We start from the raw sequence: 13451 nt of genomic DNA on the forward strand, positions 1-13451 counted from the left end.
GTCGCAGGAAACGAAATTAGAGATTGGGAAGAATTTTAAGGGCCATTTTATGCAATGAAAAAAAAGTCTTGGGAGTGACTTGGGTGTTACTAAGGGAGAAACTTTGCATTGAATGTTTTTTAACGGAAGCTTAAGCTTGGATTAGGAAAACTCCTTTTGATGGTTTAAATACAATATTGGCAGTGCTGTAACCTTGGTACATCTCATTGAGACAGCTGAGTGTTCCAGGGGGAGAGTGATGTGTGAAATGCTGGGTTTCAGTGATAGCGCCTCCCTTTGGGGAGGGAGTGGGTGACTCTTTGCTGTTGGTGTTTGTGGGAAACCTAATAGTGTTTTCTCCCTTTTTTATTATCCCTCCAGCTCCCGGTTCAGCTGAATAACCAACAGGCAATGAGGTGTCTGGCTGGACATTGTCTCACCTCGACAGCCAGATTGCCAAGTAAATCCAGCACCCACCCCCCCATCTCCTTAACGAGAAAACCACAGGACGCCTGGTTTCAACCTCCCTCCCTCCCTCTCTCCCTCTCTCTCTCTCTCCCACTTCTTTAAAACAAAACAAAAATTCAGACAACAGGTCGTTGTGGGCAGCGGTTTCCCCCAGCCTCTGTTATCCGGGAGCAGCTTTCCGAGTCCACAGCGATCGTGCGACCAACATTTCAGACACGGGACATTCCAAAAAACAAAAGGGGAAGAGACGAACCAACCGCGATTGTTAAAGTTGATGCGCGTGTGGCAAAAAAATAATAATCAAACGAGTCAAATCCCTGGATGTGCAGCGTCTGCAGCTCACGGTAAGTTACATTAAAACTAGTTTTAAGATAAAAATACCTGGAAAAACTCAGCATCTGCGGAGAGGAAGACAGAGTCAACACTTCGAGTCCGCATGACTCTTCAACAGAAAGTTTTTAAGAGTTTGTTACCAAATTTCAGCGGAAGGTATTCAAGCGGCGGAAATATAAACGCTCGCGGTTCCATTCGCACTGGTGCTAGTAGGAATTGATAGGAATTACACGGTTACTGCTGTTGGTGTTAAAATGCTGCGCTCCGCAACACTAACTTCTTGTTTTCAATAGAAAATCACTTTGCCAGCGGTGGGCTTCACAGAGGCTGGAGGGTCTGTGTGGTCACAGACTTACCAAATGCAACAGTTAAATTGATAGTAAATATCTAAGCCCAAAACTCGTTCGTTTTAAATTGCTCGGTAACAAATGTAGGATTTTAACTCCAAAAATGGATCAAATTAGCGTAGGTCATCTGGGCTGTTCCCATTTAAACCTGGAACAGTGGGGAAATTTAATTCACATCAGTGTTGAACAGGGTGAACGAATAGTCCTCTAGCCCCTGAAACATCTTTAAGGACAAAGGCCGTAGACAACAAAAAACAGAAAATGCTGGAAAAACTCAGCAGGTCTGGCAGCATCTGTGGAGGGAGGAGAACAGAGTTAACGTTTCCAGTCCGTACGACCCTTCCTCCTCAGACCGCAGACAACAAATCGTTTATCTATCTTCCTTCCAATAATTGTTTGGTCGCCACTCAAACTCTTTCTGGTTTGCTCTCTGTCTGTCTGCAGAGTTCTCAGCCTCCTTTCTATCTGTTTCTGCACGGCTGACACATTTTGAATGTAGATTATGTACCTCTGTTACTTTTCTCATCCCTTCCCCTTTCTGCAATGAGACATGTTTCCCTGGACCTGTATCTGTGCTCCGGATCTCTCTCAGAGTGTACCCCGGTGTCCCTCGCCTTCTCATGCTGGTCATAAACTTCCTCTCGCATCCACCCAGTGCCGAAAGGGAGTGAGAAAGCCTGGGAGCCGGGAGCACATAAAGCAGGGAAGCTGGGGCTGTGGGAGGAAAGGATTAATAAAGTCAGGAATAGGCATATATCCGGAGGGTGGGTGCGGTGCAGAGATTTGAAACAGGACGGGATGAGAGAGGGACCTCCTCGGGGATAATTGGGAGAGATGAAGGACAATCCGTGGCGAAATCAGGCGAAGCGCAGGATGCGAAGCGCCGCAGATGCTGGATGTCTGTTCATCTGCCCTGAACAGGACCTGAAGCGTCTGCTCCGTTTCTCTCTCCACAGATGCTACCTGACCTGCGGAGTGTTTCTAGCGTTTTTAAACTGCAGTAAAGACTTAGGGAGGAATGAGCAAGGAGCAAAGAGGGAAAGGAGCAGAGGGGCTAACGTTACTTGGGATAAAAACGGAAAATGCTGGAAAAACTCAGCAAGTCCGGCAGCACCTGTGGAGAGAGAAACAAGAGTTAACAGAGTATGGCTCTTCTTAGTTTGTCCTGTCTTCCGTTCTTAATTAGCACTTTTCTTAGATAATTTCACCACCTTCAACACCTCTTTGATCCTTTTGTCTGTGACATCTTTTGATTATCTGCTCCTATCACTGCTTGCTTATCCCCACAATCACCACACCCTCAACTTCTCTCCCCCCCCGCCCCCCACCTTAAACCAGCTTATATTTCACCCCTCTCCTAACTATACTTCAGTTCTGCCGAAGGGTCATGAAGACTCGAAACGTCAACTCTTTTCTTCTCCGCCGATGCTGCCAGACCTGCTGAGTTTTTCCAGGTAATTCTGTTTTTGTTTTGGATTTCCAGCATCCGCAGTAGCTTTTAGCTTTTTGTTTTTATGTCTCTTCTTCAGACCAGCGGGGAACGGGGAGGAGCGGCAGACAGGAGAGTCTGGAATGTAAAAGTAGAAACGTGAGCTGAAGTAATAGGACTGAGATCTGGAGTTTGGGGACGGAGCCAGTTTGTGTGTGTGTGTGTGGTTGTGGGGACGGAGCGGGGGAGAGAGGGGGGACTGGTGGTGTGGTTAAGATGAGAACAGATTGTAAGCAGCAGATATTTTTTAATAGAATTTGATTGATTTGCGACTGAACCAGCCAAGGATGACACGACAGAATCTTTCTGGTCCCTAGTGATAGGATACGATTCGTTCCTGTTTCTGCAACCTGATTGGCTGAGGTTGGACTATGGTGTCAGTTTCAGGGATCTTACTGGCCCCTGGGGCTATGTATATTTCCGCATTTCTACATCTCCACATTCCTAAGTTATTGCAGCCACTAGTGGATAATGCTGTGCCTTGCACAAGTATTTGCTGATTATTGTGTTCAACGGCTTGTTTCTAGTAGGCAGAGACATGTAAATTATTAGAACCAAAAACTTTTATTAACAATGAATTCTGTCTGAAAGGTAAAATGAAATTTCTGCAAAAATGGTGAACGGAGAGAGTTTTGTTTGTGAAGTGTGACAACATCTTAAACACTTTATAAATGGATCGATGATTTCACTGTGTCCAGTGTACAGGTAAATTCTTCCTCTTCGTGCCCCTGTTCAGGCTAATGCCACCACATTAGAACTTTACATTTTGTATATTACTGAAAAGAGACAGATGTTACTGAAGCTTTTTCTAAATTACTCTGGAGCGTGGGAGCCTATAGTTACCCATTGCTTTCTCCATGGCAATGCCTCAGCCAATCAGAGTTGAGGTGCCAATCAGCACCCTTTTCTCCTGTGGTATAAATTGTTGTGATCCTTTGAAATTTGGCATTCTTGCACTTGTCCGAGTGCAAGATGAAAATATTCAACAATATGTTGATCTTTTCAGCAATATTTAAGTTCTGTACCACTAAGGGACTTTACATTTTATTAACGCAATGCAGGTAACATGCTAGAGAGGACATAAAATCAGTTTCTTCTTGTCAAACAAGAAGTATGTTTGAACATGGAAAATGATGGTTGTTCTGAGAACTAAATTCCCTGTTAATATTTTGCAACGTTCATCATTTTGCTTTTGTGGGCAACTATTTTAAAAAGGGCCTCAGTATCATTGGACTCAGAAAGAACCTAAATCGGTGAGGCTCCCATTACTTAATATATTCAGCGAATCATAATGACATTTGCTCCTATGTGCATTTTGGATGATGATTGAATGGGTTTAAGGTGCCTCTTCCTAGTCAGGAAGTTGGTGTGGAAAGCTGAATGAGGCTGGAGTCAGGGGAGCGATATTTATGGGATTATAGGACTGGAGGACGTTATTGAGATATAATGGGGATGGTCATGAAGGAACTTAAAAGCAATGCTGCAGATTTAAAAGCTTAAGCATGTACACAAGAATGCAAGAATACAAGAATTAGAAGCAGGAGTAGGCCATTCAGCCCCTCAAGCCTGCTCTGACAGTCGATAAGATCATGGCTGATCTGATTGTGGTCTCAACTCCACTTTCCTGTCTGCCCCCCATAACCCTTGACTCCCTTGTTGATCAAAAATCCATCTAACTCAGTCTTGAATGTATTCAATGACCCAGCCTCCACTGCTCTCTGGGGAAGAATATTTCACGGACTGATGACCCTCTGAAAGAAAAAAGTTCTCCTTATTTCAGTCTTAAATGGGGGACCCCTAATTTTTAAACTGTCTCTCCTGGTTCTAGGCTCTCCCACAAGTGGAAATATCCTCTCAGCATCCACTCTGTCCAGTCCCCTCAGGATCTTATATGTTTCAATAAGATCACCTCTCATTATTCTAAACTACAATGGGTATAGGCTCAAACTGCTGAACCTTTCCTCATGAAATAATCCCTTGATCCTAGGAATCAGTCAAGTGAACCTTCTCTGAACTGCTTGTAATGCAATTATATCCTTTCTTAAGTAAGGAGACAGAACTGTACACAGTACTGCAGATGTGGTCTCAGCAATGCCCTGTACAGCTGTAGCATAATGTCCCTACTTTTTTATTCAATTCCCCTTGCAATAAAAACCAACATTCAGCTTTCTTTCCTAATCACTTGCTGCACCTGCATACCAACTTTTGTGATTCAGGTACCAGGACACCCAGATCCCACTGTACTGTAGAGTTCTGCAGTCACACCCCATTCAAATAATATACTGCTGTTTTATTCTTCTATTCTTCCTGCCAAAGTAAACAAGTTCACATTTTCCCACATTATACTCCATATGCCAAACTGTTGTCCATTCACTTAACCTAACTCCCTCTGTAGACTCCTAATGTCCTCCTGACAACTTACTTTCCTACCTATCTTTATGTCATCAGCAAAAGTAGCTGTCATACATTGAGTCTTCATCCAAGTCACTAATATAGATTGTAAATGGTTAAGGCCCAGCACTGATCTCTGTGGCACTCCACTAGTTAAATCTTCCCACCCCAAAAATGACCCATTAATCCCTACTCTCTGCTTCCTGTTAGTTATCCAATCCTCCATCCATGCTAACATGTTACCCCTTACACCATGAAGCTCTTATTTTGTGTAGTAACCTTTTATGTGGTACCTTGTTGAATGCCTTTTGGAAATCCAAGTACACCACATCTACAGGCTCCCCTTTATCCACCTTGCTTGTTACTTCCTCAAAGAATTCTAATAAATTAGTCAAACACTATTGCCCTTTCACAAAACCACATTAACTCGGCCTGGTTGCATTATGATTTTCTAAATGTCCTGCTATTACCTCCTTAACATTGGATTCTATCCTTTTTCCCATGACAGATGTTTGGCTAACTGGCCTATAGTTTCATGCTTTCTGTAGCTCTTATTTCTTGAATAGGGGATACATTAATGATTTTCAAATCTGCTGGGACCTTTCCAGAATCTGGGTGTTTTTGGAAAATCACAACCAATGCACCTACTATTTCTGCAGCCACTTATTTTAAGACTCTAGGATGAAAGCTTAGAGGATGTTGAGGATGTGGATCCAATGTTGGTCAGCAAGCTCGGGGATGATGGGCCAGTGGAACATATTATGAGACAGGATAGGTTCAATACAGCTAGACTCATGGAGGGTGGAATATGGGAGACTAGCAAGAATTATCATGAGTGTAGTTGAACCAGAAAGGCATACATGAGTGCTTCGTAAACTGGGGTGATGCTGAACAATGTGTTTTCCAAGGTGAAAGTAGGTGTTCTTTGTGATGGAGAGGATATGGGGCCAAAATTCAGTTCAGGTTTGCCAACAGTGGGATAGTGACAGCAGGAGAGGATGGAATCAATGGTAAGGAGATGTAAGTGGAGGGACCAAAGACAATCTCTTCAGCCTTCTCACTGTGATCAACTTAAATACAATAAAAATAATTGTACTACCAGATTGGCTGCCGATTGATTTTTCTCCTTCATGCTCTGACTGACTGGCAATGTTCGTTTATATTACTCCATTTTTGTTTTGTTTCTGATTCAGGTTGCAGTATATTACCCATTGAAGTCTTCCCTCTTCTTCAGATTCCTTCCTCTTGTCGAGGGTTGGATATAATGCTGCACCAGCTGCTTCTACTGTGATAGCTCATGTTTACCCATTCCGTGATGTTGCCTGTCCAGGAAACATTTGGTCTTCCTCAGCTCCTTTTACCATTGATATGGCCTTTAAACAGTATTCTGACTATATTGTGGCACCTTATCAGACGACCAAAATAATCCATTTTCAACTTTTGACATTCTCATTGTTTACTCTTTCTTTCCAAGATATTCTAAACATTGTTCGATATGTCCACACTTCCAAGGCTTCAAGTCTTTCATAATTTCGTTGCCTACATTCTGAGTTTCCTGTTGACCAGACATAACATTTGGGCAAACGTTTTCTTGTACATGGATTTTTTTAGAATACTCTGTTGTTAGAAGCGAATACCAAATACATTTTATTCAAAAATGAAAATCAGAAAACTGTCAATTTACTAGGATGGTGTGAAATGTTTTGTGGAAAATGAAATTTTAAACATTTCCCAACCTATGGACAAGAGTCCCACATATTGAATCTGGTTGCAGAAGTTGAATCTTTCCTATAATCTAATGACCATCTCCAACAAGAGAGAATCTAACCATTGCCCCTTGACATTCAATGGCATTACGATCACTGAATTCCCCACTATCAACATCCTGGGGGTTACCATTGACCAGAAACCTAACTGGACCAGCCATATAAATACTGTGGCTACAAGAGCAGGTCAGAGGCTGGGAATCCTGCAGTGAGCAGCTCATCTCCTGCCTCCCCAAAGCCTGTCCACCATCTACAAGGCACAAGTCAGGAGTATGATGGAATATTCCCCACTTGCTTGGATGAGTGCAGCTTCCACAACACTCAAGAAGCTTGACACCATCCAGGACAAAGCAGCCCATTGATTGGCACTCCATCGACAAACATTCACTCCCTCCACCACCGACGCATAGTGGCAACAGTGTGTACCATCTACTTGATGCACTGCAGGAACTCCCCAAGTCTCCTTGGACAGCACCTTCCAAACCCACAAACACAACCACCTAGAAGGACAAGGGCAGCAGATACATGGGAACACCACCACCTGGAAGTTCCCTTCCAAGTCACTCACCATCCTGACTTGGAAATATTTCACTGTTCCTTCACTATGGCTGGGTCAAAATCCTGGAACTCCTTCCCTAACAGCACTGTGGGTGTACCTACACCACAGGGACTGCAGAGGTTCAAGAAGGCAGCTCACCACCATCTTCTCAAGGGCAATTAGCGATAGCCAATAAATGGAAGCCTAGCCAGTGACACGCACATCCCATGAACAAATTTTAAAAAAATTCCTGAGAGGTCTTGACAGGGTGGATGTGGAGAGGATGTTTTCTCTTGTGGGAGAATCTAGAACTAGGGATCACTTTTTAAAAATAAGGAGTCGCTCATTTAAGACAGAGATGAGGAGAATTTTTTTTCTCTTGGAGGTTACTGAGTCTTTAGAACACCCTTCCTCAACAATCAGTGGAAGTAGAGTCTTCTTGATAACAAGGGAGTGAAAGATTACCGGGTGTAGGCGAGAGGTTACAATCAGATCAGCCATGATCTTATTGGATGGCGGAGCAGGCTCGAAGGGCCGAGTGGCCTACTCCTGTTCCTAGTTCATATGTTTCCTGTTCACTGGGTACTAGTGTCACCCAACTTTGAACATTACTGAAAACTGGAAGTATTTCGTTAGAAAAATATCTAAAACTGTAACAGCCAATCGCAGACTGTGCTTCAGTCAGAATGATAAATACAATACATGACAACTGGATAGCAATTCTAAAATTACGTGGAGCTCAAATTCGCTTCTTATTGATCCCATGTATGTCCCGAATATTGCGTGTTAAATATACCATCTAACGATGCAGGATGTTTACGAAGGACAATTCTGGGACCTGATGTCTGGAATTCATCGAGAAAGATAGACTCGAACGAATAGATGGAATACAACGTGGGGAAGTGTGAGGTCATGCACTTTGGTAGGAAGAATACAGGCACAGACTATTTTCTAAATGGGGAGAGAATTCAGAAATCTGGAGTGCAAAGGGACTTGGGAGTCCTAGTCCAGGATTCTCTTAAGGTTAACTTGCAGGTTGAGTCGGTAGTTAGGAAGGCAAATGCAATGTTGGCATTTATTTCGAGAGGACTAGAATATAAAAGCAGGAATGTGCTGCTGAGGCTTTATAAGGCTCTGGTCAGACCATATTTAGAATATTGTGAGCAATTTTGGGCCCCGTATCTCAGGAAGGATGTGCTGGCCCTGGAGGGGATCCAGAGGAGATTCACGAGAATGATCCCAGGAATGAAAGGCTTAACGTATGAGGAACGTTTGAGGACTCTGGGTCTATACTCAATGGAGTTTAGAAGGATGAGGGGGGATCTGATTGAAACTTACAGAATACTGAAAGGCCTGGATAGAGTGGACGTGGGGAAGATGTTTCCATTAGTAGGAGAGACTAGGACCCGAGGGCACAGCCTCAGAGTAAAGGGAAGACCTTTTAGAACAGAGATGAGGAGAAACTTCTTTAGCCAGATAGTGGTGAATCTATGGAATTCATTGCCACAGAAGGCTGTGGAGGCCAGGTCACTGAGTGTATTTAAGACCGAGATAGATAGGTTCTTGATTGGTAAAGGGGTCAAAGGTTACAGGGAGAAGGCGGGAGAATGGGGTTGAGAAACTTATCAGCCACGATTGAATGGCAGAGCAGACTCGATGGGCCGAATGGCCTAATTTCTGCTCCTATGTCTTATGGTCTTAAAGTCTTATGGAATGCAACCGATACAAGAAAGTACATGTTAGCAGAGTCATGGCAGAGGGCTATGTACGAACTGTAAATAGAATGGGCCCTTTTTCAATGACACAGATGAGTAGAGACTAAAAGATACCAGCAATTAGCTTTAAAAAAATGGATCTGGTGAAGCTGTTTATGACAGGTTTGTGCGGATTAACATCAATGGTTTGATCGTAGAGAACACGGAGTAGCTTTATGTCAACAATCAGATGCAGGAAGGACAGACAAGCCTTGTGGATTAACTGTACGGACAAACTTAGCAATGATAAAACAGCCTCCAAGGCTGCTCGTCATATAACGTTGACCAGTCACGTTTCGCCTCTATTCCTGATATTTTTGTTGCAAACAGATGATCTCGGGTCTTATTAAGCACGCAGTTTTCTAAAATGTTGAATTTTTGAAATTCCCACAATAGTAACTTCCCACGAGTCGTTCCCATCATCAGTTGTAACAGAAACGACGAGACAATCTCTGCCTTTCTTTGTGACGTTGATCAAGGTCTCACTGTTGTCCAGGACACTTTGTCCACTTCATGGAATAGTGTCACTGAATCTCTCACCTCTACCTGCAAGGAAGATGAGGCCCCGGTTTAAGGATCCCCTTCATGCTAAAGGCAGCATCTATGACAGTGCAGCACCTGCTCAGTCCTGCACTGAAGTGTCAGCCGAAATGTTACACTGAGTTTCTGGAGTAGGGTTTGAACCCACAACCTTCTGACTCAGAACTCGCTTGCCTCTATGAATAAATACATTACTTTAAAAAGTAGACCTCCTAATGTCATATTTTGACCGAAAGTTACACGATTTCAGAAAAGAATATATAATAAATGTGTGTGCTCGCATTAACAATGTCTTTGTGCTCAGGCTGTAGGTGCACAGCTGTTTGTTTGAAGGATGGATGCCAGTAGATATTTCCATAACCTTACCAGCAATTTAGTCCAATTGCCTTACACCTATTTCTGTCTTTTGCAGGTTCCTGGTAAGATGCAGCTTGTCGCTCTGAGCTCTTCGGAGCAGTTTAGCTCAGACCCCATTTCCTTCTCATCAGCAAATCCGAGAAGTTACTCTTTAGTGGTGCCTCAGACCAGCTCAGCCTTTCGAGGCGAGGCCGGCTCCACGACTGAACACAGCAACTGGCCTCATTACCACAAGCCCATCACCATCGCCGTGATCGGAGTTTCCGGCTTACTGGTTGGTGTGGTCCTCACGATCCTTTACTTCACTGAAGCGGCCGAGGTCCCCTATGTCCTTGGGCCGATTTGTCTCTCCATCGGTTTAATTTTCATGGTCACTGGGTTCGTGTGGCTTCAGATCGTGAAGGAAAAGATCAGACATAAAGGATTGATCAGGACACTGCACGACAGGCAGTCCCGCTGAGTGATACATCCCAAGTCTCCTGCGGTTCTTCAGTTACAATGCGTGGAAATGGCATCAACCTATAGGGTCCAGTTGTGCCTTTTCAAGCATATGCCTCACTTTGATAAGATATCGCCATCATTACGCCCGGTGTTATTTCCTGGTAATTAACTGGGGATTAGCACTCCATAAATTCGCAGTGATTATTTCACAACTCTTAATCTATCATTTTCGGTGTCATTAACTACAGGAAGTGTGCCATCTTTCAGTAATGGACCAAAATCCGAGCTACCACTTAAAAAACAATGAAGGTTCCAATGAGATTTGCCCCGATGACAAATCAACCAGTTTAATATATATTTTTTTGCAAAAATATACTTTATTCATAAAATACCTGAAAGAACATTACAAAACATTTCAAAATGGCCATCACAAAAAGTCCCATCATATTCAAGTTTTTCACATACATCATGTCGCACCCTGAGGTGTTTCAATACAATCAATGAACATTACAGGCATTTCAAAATGGTCATAACAGGCAGGCAGATGGTGCAATGGTATTTAAGTTGTCTACATAGGTCATGTTGCACTCTGAGGTGCTTCAGTACAATTGTGATACATGTAGTAATCACTGCATACATTCAACGTGAGTTACTAACTTGTAATCCCTCTCAGGCACCCATTCTCAGACCCTTGCCCTCTGTCTCTTTCTCATATAGCTTGCAATACCACTTTATTCACAATGTTTGGCTCATAAAATATATTGTTTTAATCTTTCATGGGATGTGGGCATTACTGACAAGGCCTGCATTTGTTGCCCATTCCTAATTGTCCTTGAACTGAGTGGCTTACTAGGCCACTTCAGAGAGCAGTTAAGAGTCAGCCATATTGCTGTGGGTCTGGAGTCACAAGCAGGCCAGACCAGGTGATTTCTGTGCCACATGAGTTTTTATGACAATTGATGATAATTTCATGATTATTGAGACTAGCTTTATATTCCAGATTTATGAATTGAATTTAAGTTGATAAAGCTGCTGTGGGATTATCATGGTGGGATTTGAACCCATTTGCCAGTATCTGGAGCACTAGCCTAATAACATTACAACTACACCACCATCTCCCCTATGAAGAGTAATAAACTACACATTTAAATATAACATTACATGTTACCCAATGTAGAATGTAGAAGTCACTCACCATCCTGACTTGGAACTATAATCGCCCGTTCCTTCACTGTTGCTGGGTAAAAACCCTGGAACTCCCTCCCTAACAGCACTGTGGGTGTACCTACACCATATGGACTGCAGCAGTTCAAGAAGGCAGCTCACCACCACCTTCTCAAGGACAATTAGGGATGGGTAATAAATGCTGGCTTGGCCAAAGGAGTCCATATTTCATGAATGAATAAAAAAAATGAGGTAAGTTAAACATTTTGTTCTAATTCAAACATATAACAAAGCAAGAAATTAGCAGCACAATAATTAATATCTGGTACGGTGGTAACAACATTTTGGTAAAGAATTTGTCCTCATAATTCAGAATAAATTCTTTAAAAAGTGACAACACAAAGTGTTACTTCAATGTACAAACTGCCTGACAACACAATATTTACTGAACACTGATGACATGTTATTGTGTTTAAATGTATTAAACATCACTCTTTTAATATATTGTATTTGTAGTCATTCAAAGAGCAGAGCATTTAATCTAACAAAAAATCTGTTTTCTAAAGTATTGCACAATATAATGAAAAAGATAAAATGGAACCTGGTAGAACACGCTGAAAGTTTGGTATATGCTGGTGGATGAGGGTAATAATACTTTCACAAGTGGACTAGGTAATGGGTAATTGTGTTGACTTTCTCCTCTGGGTTATATGTGGGTTAGAATCCAACCCATTCCAGTGGAATGAAAATCTCTTACTACAAGGTGTGAAATTCTAATGAGATTTTAAACGTAGTAAACTGGAAAACCTCAGTCTATGTCTTGCAGAGAAGCAGAGAGGATTCCCACTATTTGGCAACAAACTGGTCATTCCCACCAGGGACATCATAAGAATGTCTCATATGAAAAACAGTGAGCCACACAGGTACAGTTTGGGAGCTTTCCTAGACTGGAATTAATCATTGCTCAACTCGATATTAGCAGCAGAGGAGGAGGGGAAATTAATTTATATCCAGCCCCAATGGTCCTGGCACAGGGATCAAATGTAGAAACTTGCTTTTTTCTCGGGGCTGATATTGCTTACCTCGATAAAACAATAAACAGGTGAGTAAATAGGACACTGCCACAAAATGTTTCCTTTATGTGAGGAAATGATTTTTGATTCTTCAACATGAGCTACTTCCAACTTGCATCGTTTTAATAACGTGTGCATAGATTTCAGTTATTTTCAAATTACCTGTTGTGTTTTAATTTATAATAATTTAAAATATGGTTTCATAATGTAACCTTGCTTTTGGTAACGCAGCCTGGAACCAGCTGATTGGTATTTTGGTTCTTTTCCTTGGGCGATTTGGGACCACGTGTCCTATTTTTGTTTTGCCCAAAATAAAATGTAACTCTTAACAATTTATTGCTTTTGTAAAATGAACGCCATCTTCTTATCGAAAGTAACTTATAAGGAAAATCCTCACTTTCTGATAAATGTGATTTTATTTCGCTCGACCCACAATTTGGAACACTGAACAATGCCTGGTTGGAACACATTGTCTAAGACGGTGGCATAAGCAGGTTCAACAAGTGACTTTCAAAAGAGAATCGGGTAAATGCTTGATGGGGAGACAATGCAGGTCCGTGGGGAAAAAGGAGAGTGGGACTTGATTGGTAGCCCTGCCAAAGAGCCGACACAAGCACCGTGGGCCGAATGGCCTCCTGCTGAGTTATACCCACAAGTGTTGGGATACAAGGTCCTGCCTCACCACCCCTACCGCCCCCGTCCCAAGTGTTGGAAGTGGGAAGATTTTACCAATCCCATAAATTCACGTGCACAAAATCAGTGTGAATATATTACTTAACAATCTGAGATCTGTAGACAATTTAATGGTCCC

General features: G+C 42.5%; 1 long non-coding RNA gene across 1 annotated transcript; it reads left to right on the forward strand.

The window, feature by feature from the left end:
- Window positions 1-839: 839 nt before the first annotated feature.
- LOC144691268 (uncharacterized) lies at window positions 840-12067 on the forward strand. Its single transcript, XR_013579077.1, has 2 exons — window positions 840-936; window positions 10018-12067. It is a non-coding gene; the product is annotated as an uncharacterized LOC144691268 (long non-coding RNA).
- Window positions 12068-13451: the final 1384 nt, after the last annotated feature.

This window comes from Cetorhinus maximus, chromosome 15 (assembly GCF_964194155.1).
Source record: "Cetorhinus maximus chromosome 15, sCetMax3.hap1.1, whole genome shotgun sequence".
Taxonomy (NCBI): domain Eukaryota; kingdom Metazoa; phylum Chordata; class Chondrichthyes; order Lamniformes; family Cetorhinidae; genus Cetorhinus; species Cetorhinus maximus.